At 48.4% G+C, this 12354-nt stretch overlaps 1 long non-coding RNA gene across 1 annotated transcript in view; it reads right to left on the reverse strand.

Annotated features, from left to right (window-relative positions):
• Positions 1 to 556: 556 nt before the first annotated feature.
• The window catches only part of LOC141191749 (uncharacterized), a 37953-nt gene continuing 26155 nt past the window's right edge, over positions 557 to 12354 (reverse strand). The window contains exon 3 of the long non-coding RNA XR_012265455.1: positions 557 to 670. This is a non-coding gene — a long non-coding RNA (uncharacterized lncRNA). The remainder of the gene's footprint in view (positions 671 to 12354) is intronic.

A 12354-nucleotide genomic window follows, 5' to 3' on the forward strand; every position in this document is an offset into this window, starting at 1 on the left:
CCCACATAGATTTATTATAATATAATGGGCCCCACATATCCGTCCCTTTAATATTATGGGCCCCACATAGATTTATTATAATATAATGGGCCCCACATAGATTTATTATAATATTATGGACCCCACATAGATTTATTATAATATAATGGGCCCCACATAGATTTATTATAATATAATGGGCCCCACATAGATTTATTATAATATAATGGGCCCCACATAGATTTATTATTATATAATGGGCCCCACATAGATTTATTATAATATAATGGGCCCCACATATCCGTCCCTTTAATATTATGGACCCCACATAGATTTATTATAATATTATGGACCCCACATAGATTTATTATAATATTATGGACCCCACATAGATTTATTATAATATTATGGACCCCACATAGATTTTATTATTATATAATGGGCCCCACATATCCGTCCTTTTAATATTATGGACCCCACATAGATTTATTATAATATAATGGGTCCCACATAGATTTATTATAATATAATGGGCTCCACCTAACCCTCCAGTTTATACACTGCAGTCGCTCTCTTTCTTCTCTTCTTTACCTAGTCCAGTCTTTCGTGACGACTTCCCGCCATGATTCGTCTTTGCAGTTTGCTGTCCAGGTTTCGGCTGCTCCGCACTTTTCAGCAGATCACCGCACTCCTGAAAAACAAAAATGTTACAAATATAAGCGACTTAAATAAATAATGCCGCCCACTGTGCCACCAAATGCAAATATGTGCCACACTGTGCCCATGAGTATATCATTCACCGCAATGAAGTCTGCTCCACTGAGAATATAAATCAGTCACTAGCTTGTGCCCCCGTTATAAATAGTGTTGAGCGAGCACTAAAATGCTCGGGTGCTCGAAGCTCGGCCCAAGCTCGCCGTGATACTCGGGTGCTCGACCTGAGCAACGAGCCCATGTTAGTCTATGGGAGACCCGAGCATTTTTGCGGAGGCACCCCCGGCAGTCTGTAGAAAGCCTAAAAAGTGCCCAAAATGATAGTGACAGTGCTCAGATGACATGGGGACAGCATGGGGATCGCCCCAGGAAGCATTTCTGACCCCCAGGTCACTGTTGTCAACAACGTGGTCAGAGGTATTAAGCCACTTTTACAGGCTCATAAGAAAATGTTCAAAAACGAAAGTGAAACTTTTTTCCTGTGAAATATGTTAAGGAATTTCTTTTCCAGGGTAATGACTTGTGTATAAGGTAAAATAAATAACCAAAAACAAAAATACTCCTCCACACCTTGGGCTATGTTCACAAGTAGCATTTTTTATGCGTTTTTGCACTTTTGTATTGCTTTCAACTGTGACAAATGCATTCACTGGGAAATGTCATTTTAACATTTTACAACCTTATCTGGCCATGTGCTGTGTGACACATGCATATAGTGCTGAAAAGACATGGGAACAGCATGGGGAAGACCCCTGGAAGGATCTCTGACTCCCAGGTCACTGCCTAAAAGTGTGCCCATCAGAAGTGATCCTTGCCGCATCAGAAGATGCAGACTTGCAACTATCCCCGTGCAAGTCCTTGTCCCAGGGCAGTGTTCAATTATACCTCCCCCATTCCTTGCAATGCAAGCGCAAATATGCAGCCAACCACCCACCCACCCCCAGGCTGCAATACCATACTGCTAGCTTGCACTTGAAATTGGGCCTTTTAGTTTTGAGGAGGCCGAAGCTGGCCACTACCTCATGGCTGCTTCGGCAGCGAGGTATCCATACTCAGTCCCCAGCCGCCCGGCGGCCGGGTGTCCACACCTGGTCCCTAGCCGCCTGGGGGCGGCGGGGTGTCCATAGACGGTCCCCAGCCACCCCGATTTCTCCGCGGAACATCCCGACACACTTTTCTTAGACTGGCCTGCTTTAGGGCAGCATTGGACAAGCCCACTAGAGAAACCGACTCCATCAGGGGAGGTGAGAATGCCAAGGTGAGGAGCATGATGATGACAGAAGTTAGCATTTGCTTTGTTTTGCTGGAATGCAAGCATAAGTGTGCAACCTGCCACCAACCCACCCTGAGGCTGCAATACCATACTGCTAGCATGCGTGCACTTGAAATTGGGCCTTTTAGGCATGTGGAGGCCAGAGCTGGCTACTACCTCATGGGTGCTTCGGCAGCGAGGTATCGATACTCAGTCCCCAGCCGCCCGGCGGCCGGGTGTCCACACTCGGTCCCCAGCCGCCCCGCGGCCAGGTGTCCATAAACGGTTCCAAGCCGCCCCGATTTCTCCGCGGAACATCCCCACACACTTTTCTTAGACTGACCTGCTTTAGGGCAGCATTGGACGAGCCCACCAAAGAACCCGACTTCTCCGGTGGGCCCTGGCTTCTTTATCAGGGGAATTGAGAGTGCCAAGGTGAGGAGCATGATGAGGATGATAGAAGTTAGCATCTGCTTTGTTTTCAAGGAATGCAAGCGCATGTATGTAGTAGCGGCTAGGCCTGAGGTGGTCAGCGTTTTGGCGCATATCCTACCTCCTCCGAGGATTGCTGGATGTTTTCCTGCTACTATCCAAGTTCTATGACTCTCGTTAAAACAAAGCTTCAAGTGATAAATGATGGATGAGGTAGTGGCAAAGGAGAAAGAGCAGGAGGAACAGGGACCATTCACATCAATATCAGGCCAGTCAACCACATATGTCTTGTAGGATATGTTTCTGTAACAAAAGGAGCGGTTTGGCTACACAGTTATAGGGCATACAGTGAGTGCAATGCCTACCAAAACTTTTGAGGCACTCCAATGCCCCTTGGAAATGACATGGAGGTCAGAGGGCCTTAACTAAACCTTTTTTTCCATTTATGGCAACTGGGTCTCCTGTGCACTGTTGGCCTAAGCAGTGAATGGAAGGCTTTCCAAAAATTATAAGGAACTGCAATGCCCCTGGAAACAGATGTGGATTACAGCGTACTAAAAACCTTCTACCCATTAATGGGGAGTGTGTCTCCCTTAGTTTTCACCTTTGCATTGAAAAGCAAAAGCTGACTAAAATTAGGAGGAAATGCAATGCCCGTTGGAAGAGTCATGGAGATTAGAGGTAAGGTAATTAAAAACAACATTTCAATGCCCCTTGGAAGAGCTGTGGAGTTCAGAGTGGCTTAAGAAGACGCTTTTAATGCCCCTTTGAAGAGACGTGGAGGTCACAGTAGCTTAACAAGACGGTTTTAATGCCCCTTACAAGAGCCATACAGTACAGCATCTTAAAAACATTATTCCCATTATTGGGGAGTGGGTCTCCCATAGTATTTGCTTATGCCTTCCAAGCAAAAGCTTCCAAAAATTATGAGGAAATGCAATGCCCGTTCGAAGAGTCGTGGAGGTCCCAGTAGCTTAACAAGACGCTTTTAATGCCCCTCAGAAGAGACGTGGAGGTCAGAGTGGCATAACAAGACGGTTTTAATGCCCCTTACAAGACACGTGGAGGTCAGAGTGGTATAACAAGACGCTTTTAATGCCCCTCAGAAGAGACGTGGAGGTCAGAGTGGTATAACAAGACGGTTTTAATGCCCCTTACAAGAGACGTGGAGGTCAGAGTGGTATAACAAGATGGTTTTAATGCCCCTCAGAAGAGACGTGGAGGTCAGAGTGGTATAACAAGACGGTTTTAATGCCCCTCTGAAGAGACGTGGGGGTCAGAGTGGTATAACAAGACGGTTTTAATGCCCCTTACAAGACACGTGGAGGTCAGAGTGGTATAACAAGACGGTTTTAATGCCCCTTACAAGACACGTGGAGGTCAGAGTGGTATAACAAGACGGTTTTAATGCCCCTTACAAGACACGTGGAGGTCAGAGTGGTATAACAAGACGGTTTTAATGCCCCTTACAAGAGACGCTCATTATTCTGGCATTTGGCAAATATTAAAAATGATGGTAATCCTAATTGACCTAAAATGGGAAAGGTTTATTCTGATTTCATGTCAGATATTGAGAAAAACATGCAGATGTGTCTATTTATACAGTGTATGGAAACTTCTGATTTCAACTCTGTATATATATATATATATATATATATATATATATATATATATATATATATGTGTATAATATATACACGGCGAAGCTCACACAACACAACACCCACAGCAGAGGAACTGGCTGCACACACACCTGCTCCTGTCAGTGCTGTGAGCGCTCCTCATATCGCTGCTGGCTCCGTTCCTCATATCGCTGCTGGCTCCGCCCCTCACATCGCTGCTGGCTCCGCCCCTCATATCGCTGCTGGCTCCGCCCCTCACATCGCTGCTGGCTCCGCATCTCATATCACTGCTGGCTCCGCCCCTCATGTCGCTGCTGGCTCCGCCCCTCATATCGCTGCTGGCTCCGCCCCTCATATCGCTGCTGGCTCCGCCCCTCATGTCGCTGCTGGCTCCGCCCTTCATATCGCTGCTGGCTCCGCCCCTCACATCGCTGCTGGCTCCGCCCATCAGCCGCTCACAGTCCTCAGCAATATGGAGACATCCGCACTGATCAGAATCCTCGGGGGCGTGGCCTGTCACTGTAGTCACACAAGGGTTGTCATGGAGATCTCAAGGGAAGGCAGGTGGGCGGGGCTTAGAGCAGGAAGTAGAAGCCGTGCAGTGTGATTGGCTCCTTACCTTCTGCCAGTAATGGAGCAGATATATGGCTCCTATATAATGGAGGGGGCTCAGGAGGGGTTCCCCACCCAAAAGGTCAGGGGATGAATAATACTGGACATGAGCGAGGGCAGGAGGACATTATTCTATATTGTAAGAAATCTGATTTCTTCTTTCCTCACAGTTTTTCCTGTGCAAGGCCACATGTATTGTGCGATAATCTGTGAATATGGGGGGATCTGCTCCTCACATCCACATCAATCCCCCCACGTCTGAGCTCTCCCTTACAGGGGTCTTCTGCTCTGCACATTGATGCCGTATCCATGGAGATGACATCATGGCCGGTACATGCGGATCTCCCCGATGGGACCCTCATGTATCTGGAGGACGAGGCACTGCTGCTCCTCGGGGAGAGGGGGCACAATTCCTGTACACATGATACAGGGGCTTCTGCCATCTCTGGGCTGAGAATAATGCTGGCAGCGCGCAGTCTACATGATGTGAGGATTACAAGTCTGCAGTCACAGAGAGTCACACAGATGACTGCAGCCTTCAGCTTCACACCGGACAATCCCTTTAAATACATGTATATTGGTCTAAAAATACTTTTTACTATTTCTCTTCATGTAATATTTGCTCTGTTCGGCCTTTACCAGCTTTTTGTTTCCCAGCAGCACATTGATGGCTGCAGAATGAGTTAACTTGAGATTCAGTCAGTGAGCTCCTTATGATGTGGAGTTTCCAGCTCTTTTATTTCTGCGATGATTTATGACTGCATCAGAGATCAGCCCAACTTTCATGCTGGTCTGTGAACATAATCAGCACAGAGAAGGTCAGAATGAGCTCACTGATAAATTCTCAGTGAGCTCATTCTGCAACTAGCAATGCAAAGGAAATAAAAAAGCCAAATTGTTTATGAAACGTTATTGAAAAAATATTTGTATGTATATATTTAGCCCAAAATGTCTGAGTGTCCATATCCTTAGTACCAGCACAGCTGAGGATTTGGTATAATTAGGGGCGTACATAGGAATCATGGGGCCCCATAGCAGAAGTTCTAATTGGGCCCCCCCCCAAAAAAAAATTTAAAAATGTAAATAATTGTCGGAGTCACAGAAGAGCAGATCTCACAACCTTCCAGCCTTTACATAGTAATTTTCCTCCTGCTGAAGTCCTAGATCCCTTTTTCATTGCCCATAAAGTGTGGTGCCAACAAAAGTGCCCCCCAAACACGGTATGATACCCCCATGGTGAATTCCTCCATATGCACAGTATAATGACCCTACTGTACCCCACCTCAACTCCCAGGGTAAAGTATGATGACACCAACACAGTATGATCCCCCAACCGCCCCACACCTCTACATACTCCATAGAGTACAATGCACTCGCCATGGTCCTCCACACAGTATAAGGCACTCGCCATGGTCCTCCACACAGTATAAGGCACTCGCCATGGTCCTCCACGCAGTATAATACAGTCCCCATGGTCCTCCACGCAGTATAATGCACTCCCTCGTGGTCCTCCACACAGTATAATGCATTCCTTCGTGGTCCTCCACGCAGTATAATGCACTCCCACGTGGTCCTCCACACAGTACAATGCACTCCCCCATGGTCCTCCACACAGTACAATGCACTCCCCCATGGTCCTCCACACAGTACAATGCACTCCCCCATGGCCCTCCACACAGTACAATGCACTCCCCCATGGTCCTCCACACAGTACAATGCACTCCCCCATGGTCCTCCACACAGTACAATGCATTCCCCCATGGTCCTCCACACAGTATAAGACTCTTGCCATGGTCCTCCACACAGTATAAGGCACTCGCCATGGTCCTCCACACAGTATAAGGCACTCGCCATGGTCCTCCACGCAGTATAATACAGTCCCCATGGTCCTCCACGCAGTATAATGCACTCTCTCGTGGTCCTCCACGCTGTATAATGCACTCCCTCGTGGTCCTCCATGCAGTATAATGCACTCCCACGTGGTCCTCCACACAGTACAATGCACTCCCCGTGGTCCTCCACACAGTATAATGCACTCCCCCATGGTCCTCCACACAGTACAATGCACTCCCCCATGGTCCTCCACACAGTACAATGCACTCCCCCATGGTCCTCCACACAGTATAATGCACTCCCCCATGGTCCTCCACACAGTATAAGACACTCGCCATGGTTCTCCACACAGTATAATGCATTCCCCTATGGTCCTGTACGCAGTATAATGCAGCCCCCCATAGGGTAAAATGCAGCCCCCCCCACCCGTAGGGTAAAATGCAGCCCCAGTCCTCCAGTATTATCAGTACACAATGATTTAAAAAATAAATACATACTTACCGCTCCTCGTTCCCCGCTGCTTCAGTCTCTGCAGCTGATCACCTCAGCAGCTGCCAGCTCCACTGTCTGACACAGCGTGGCGCGTCATCATGCCGCTGCGTCAGACGCAGAGGAGGAATGATGGGAGAGGGAGTGTCACATGATGCTTCCTCCTCCAGGTTTTCGTGGGCCCCGGGCGAAAGAGTCTCAGTGGCCCCTTTAACACATCCAACCATTCATGATGCACAGATACAGCAGAGAAATTATAGATATAGATATAGTACAATGCCAAACATTTCACTGACTTCTTACATTTCATGAGTGATATCTTCTGTAAATTCTACAATAGCTCAGAAACCGGTGAATCCTCACAGCGCACAGTGCAGTCCGGACAGTATAGTCCTCCATACAGTGTAATTGCACCACATAGTCCTCCATACAATATTATGGGTACCACATAGTCCTCCATACAGTATTATGAGCCCCATATAATGCTCCATACAAAATACTGGATCCCATATAATTCACCATAGAGAATACTGCCTGGTCCCCATGTAATGCCATATGCAGACTGGACCCCATACAGAGGCCCCACAAGCCCGCTGCATCCTCCCCGGGGCGCCCACAAGCCGGCTGCATCCCCCAGGGGCCCCCACAAGCCTGCAGCACCCCCCCCCCAGAGGACCCAGAAGCCTGCAGCATCCCCCCCAGAGCCCCCACAAGCCCGCAGCATCCCCCCGGAGCACCCACAAGCCCGCAGGATCCCCCCCCAGAGCACCCACAAGCCCACAGCATCCCCCCCAGAGCACCCACAAGCCTGCAGCACCCCCCCCCAGAGCACCCACAAGCCCACAGCATCCCTCCCAGGGCCCCACAAGCCCGCAGCATCCCACCCAGGGCACCCACAAGCCCACAGTATCCCCCCAAGGGCCCCCACAAACCCACAGCATCCCCCCCAGGGCCCCAGAAGCCCACAGCATCCCCCCCAGGGCCCCCACAAGCCCACAGCATCCCCCCCAGGGCCCCACAAGCCCGCAGAATCCCCCCCAGAGCACCCACAAGCCCACAGCATCCCCTCCAGGGCCCCACAAGCCCGCAGCATCTCCCCCAGGGCCACACAAGCTCGCAGCATCCCCCCCAGAGCCCCCGCAAGACTGCAAAATCCCCCTTAGGGCCCCCACAAGCCCGCAGCATCCCCCCCAGATCCCTCACAAGCCCACAGCATCCCCTTAGGGCCCCCACAAGCACACATTATCCCTGCATTATTCCCCAGAGCCCCTAAGATCTCCACAAGCATTAATTAACCCCACCAGACTGCCCTCCAGCATTAACCCCCCCAAATCCCTCACTCGCAAGTATCAAGCCCCCTCACCCCAAAAACAACAAGAAGAAAAGACATCAGACCTGCAATTAATAGAACAATCTCCTGTTTCTCAGCTTAGGATACTGACCTCCTCCTGCAGCTTCACCGGCAGCTCTGTCTCTGCATGAGACTCTGGCGTCTGGTGCTGAACTAGAACACGCCCCCGGAAATGACATCATACCTGGAAGGATCCCATACATTCTAGCGTCTAGGGCACGGGAAGAGGTAAGTATTGTGCCGGCCGGGGCCCTGAGCAGGAGGGGGGGCCCATGGCGCGCCGGGATGCCCGACGGCGAGTAAGCCCCCCGCCTGCTCAGGGCCCCGCCTCTTGCCTGGGTGCAGGAGGGGGACCCGATGCGGGGGTACACAGTGCAGGCGACTGCTATGGGGCCCCCCCAGCTCACGGACCCCATAGCAGTCGCGTGGCCTGCCGCCATTGGCGGGACGCCACTGGGTACAATGGTGTCTGGCCTGGACAATCCTCTGTAAGGGAAACCAAGTCCGAACTGATAGATTTTCCCTGCACTGATACATTGTAGCAAACGGTCAGGACAGGAGGGGGATTGTCTACACTGAATACCATTGTAATAAATGCTCCGCTGCTGTCAGGATTAGATTTTTTTCAGGTTCTGGATATTAACAAGAATGATTTTATTCTCAGACAACAAGCAGAGATCTTACAAATGGCAGAAAAGTTGAATAATCCTTCATTGCAGAGAGGAGAACTTTCCTCCTGTATCCGGCGGATCGTCCTGTGGCTGAGAACAGTCTTTGCGGAGCGATTCCTCCCTATGAGGGGAACGTCGGCGCGGTGGAGCTGCTGTATCAGCCACGGAGGGGAATGAAGAGCAAGAAAGATTTATCCCTCATCCTGGAGGATCCGGAACTGAAGACTGCGGAGATCAAAGCTGAAGGTGAAGCCACATGTGATCTGTATACATCGGCAGAGGGGTCGTCACATGAGGAAATCCCCCCATATATATATGGAGATGGCGATCTGTGGGGGCCGGACACAGAATGGGTGTGTGGTGTAACCAAAGAGAACACTAAGTCAGCACAGGAGCTGTGTACACAAAACGGAAGCATTCTGCAAAGTTACTTTATTCTCTTTATCCCCTTCCCGACATCCGCAGAATTTAAGTGTCGCAATTCCAATGAGTTGTGGATTTTTGGTTCAAGTTGCCCAACGGGACCAAAAAATAATGTGATAGAAAAGGATTAAAATTAAAATTTATATATATAAAAAAAATCCTTTTAAATTTCCTCCCTCCATTTGTCAATACAAAGCAAGACTAAACGATTATATATATATATTTATTTATTTAGTATTGACACACTGACAAAAAGTCCATCTATCAAATCATAAATATATTAACCCCTACAGCAAATGCCCAACAGCAAAGATAATCTAAACACCCAATTTTTTTTTCTTTTTGGGTAATTTTACCTCCCAAAAAATGCATCAAAAAGAGATGAAAAGTTTGTAGACGGCAGAGAATGGCATCAATAACCCCCGCAGGTCGGCGAGCAGAAAGCGAACCTCGCCCAGATTCATCAGCAGAAACATGGAACAAATGCCGGGTCTCAAAATGGTGACACAATACCGGGTTATTTATTACTGTTTGGTGACACCATAATACGGCAATTCTGGCTTCTTAATTTATTTTTCCGCTATTTAACGTGCGGTTTAAATAATTTGGGCTTTGATAGGTCGGACTTTTACAGACACGACAATATAAAATGTTTCTTTTTTAATTTCTTTTTTTTTACCTCGGAAAATAGGGGTGATTTAACATTTTTGTTTATTTTTTTTCTTTTATAAAACTTTTTTCTTTTTTTTCCATTTTTACTTTCTTTTTTTATGTCCCCTTAGGGCACTTGAACCTGCCATCTCTTGACTGCTTATTCTATATACAGTAATCCTCTAGTAATGCAGTATACAGTTTATAAGATTAAGTCCAGACTGTGGATGAACTTCACAGGAGTACCAAGATGGCAGCCATGCAGGCCTTCACCATTCCCCTGACTGCCATTGTCATCCATTTCCTGGCGATAGCGCAATGTAAATGCCGCTGTTGGCTCAGGTGGCCACAGTCTACTCAAGTCGCTGCTGTCGGCTCAGGTCACCGCTGTTCTGGGCTGGCTGGCAAATTGCACACAGTAGCAACCCATCCTTATTGAGTTTTATCTATGGCTGATTCATAAAGTGAGTAAAGGTTACAAAGCTTTAAAAAGATAAAGCCGGTGTTATGATGTAATAGTTGAGGTCAAATGCCGACTAGATTCTCATCCACTTCTATCAGTGGGCTACTCAGAGAGGTGTCTGAGACTCTAGTCAGCATGTGACCAGGCTCGGACTGGCCTGCTGGGGAATTCCCCGTTGGGCTCCACTGCAGGGCCAGCACTGACAAGAGAAGGAAGGCTCCTCCCACTCCTACCCTAGCACAGCTATGCACTTGTCTATACATCGTATGCTGTGTGTGTGGGGGGGTGTGGTTTGACTTGTCTATATACCGTATGCTGTGTGTGGGGGGGACTTGTCTATATACTGTATGCTGTGTGTGTGGGGGGGGACTTGTCTATATACCGTATGCTGTGTGTGTGGGGGGGGGCTTGTCTATATACCGTATGCTGTGTGTGGGGGACTTGTCTATATACTGTATGCTGTGTGTGGGGGATTTGTCTATGTACCGTATGCTGTGTGGGGGGGACTTGTCTATATACTGTATGCTGTGTACGGGGGACTTGTCTATATACCGTATGCTGTGTGTGGGGGACTTGTCTATATACCGTATGCTGTGTGTGGGGGACTTGTCTATATACTGTATGCTGTGTAGGGGGGACTTGTCTATATACCGTATGCTGTGTGGGGGACTTGTCTATATACTGTATGCTGTGTATGGGGGACTTGTCTATATACCGTATGCTGTGTGTGGGGGACTTGTCTATATACCGTATGCTGTGTGTGGGGGACTTGTCTATATACCGTATGCTGTGTGTGGGGGACTTGTCTATATACCGTATGCTGTGTGTGGGGGACTTGTCTATATACCGTATGCTGTGTGTGGGGGACTTGTCTATATACCGTATGCTGTGTGTGGGGGACTTGTCTATATACTGTATGCTGTGTATGGGGGACTTGTCTATATACTGTATGCTGTGTGGGGGACTTGTCTATATACCGTATGCTATGTGGGGGACTTGTCTATATACCGTATGCTGTGTGTGGGGGACTTGTCTATATACCGTATGCTATGTGGGGGACTTGTCTATATACCGTATGCTGTGTGTGGAGGACTTGTCTATATACCGTATGCTGTGTGTGGGGGACTTGTCTATATACCGTATGCTGTGTGGGGGGGACTTGTCTATATACCGTATGCTGTGTGTGGGGGACTTGTCTATATACTGTATGCTGTGTATGGGGGACTTGTCTATATACTGTATGCTGTGTGGGGGACTTGTCTATATACCGTATGCTATGTGGGGGACTTGTCTATATACCGTATGCTGTGTGGGGGGGACTTGCCTATATACCGTATGCTGTGTGGGGGGGACTTGTCTATATACCGTATGCTGTGTGGGGGGGACTTGTCTATATACCGTATGCTGTGTGGGGGGGACTTGTCTATATACTGTATGCTGTGTGGGGGGGACTTGTCTATATACCGTATGCTGTGTGTGGGGGACTTGTCTATATACCGTATGCTGTGTGTGGGGGACTTGTCTATATACCGTATGCTGTGTGTGGGGGACTTGTCTATATACTGTATGCTGTGTGAGGGGGACTTGTCTATATACTGTATGCTATGTGGGGGGGACTTGTCTATATACCGTATGCTGTGTGGGGGGGACTTGTCTATATACCGTATGCTGTGTGGGGGGGACTTGTCTATATACCGTATGCTGTGTGGGGGGGACTTGTCTATATACCGTATGCTGTGTGGGGGGGACTTGTCTATATACCGTATGCTGTGTGTGGGGGACTTGTCTATATACTGTATGTGGGGGACTTGTCTATATACCGTATGCTGTGTGAGGGGGACTTGTCTATATACTGTATGCTG

The sequence above is a fragment of the Phyllobates terribilis genome, unplaced genomic scaffold (genome assembly GCF_046119375.1).
Source record: "Phyllobates terribilis strain yellow unplaced genomic scaffold, ASM4611937v1 Scaffold_52__1_contigs__length_9100884, whole genome shotgun sequence".
In the NCBI taxonomy this organism is placed as follows: domain Eukaryota; kingdom Metazoa; phylum Chordata; class Amphibia; order Anura; family Dendrobatidae; genus Phyllobates; species Phyllobates terribilis.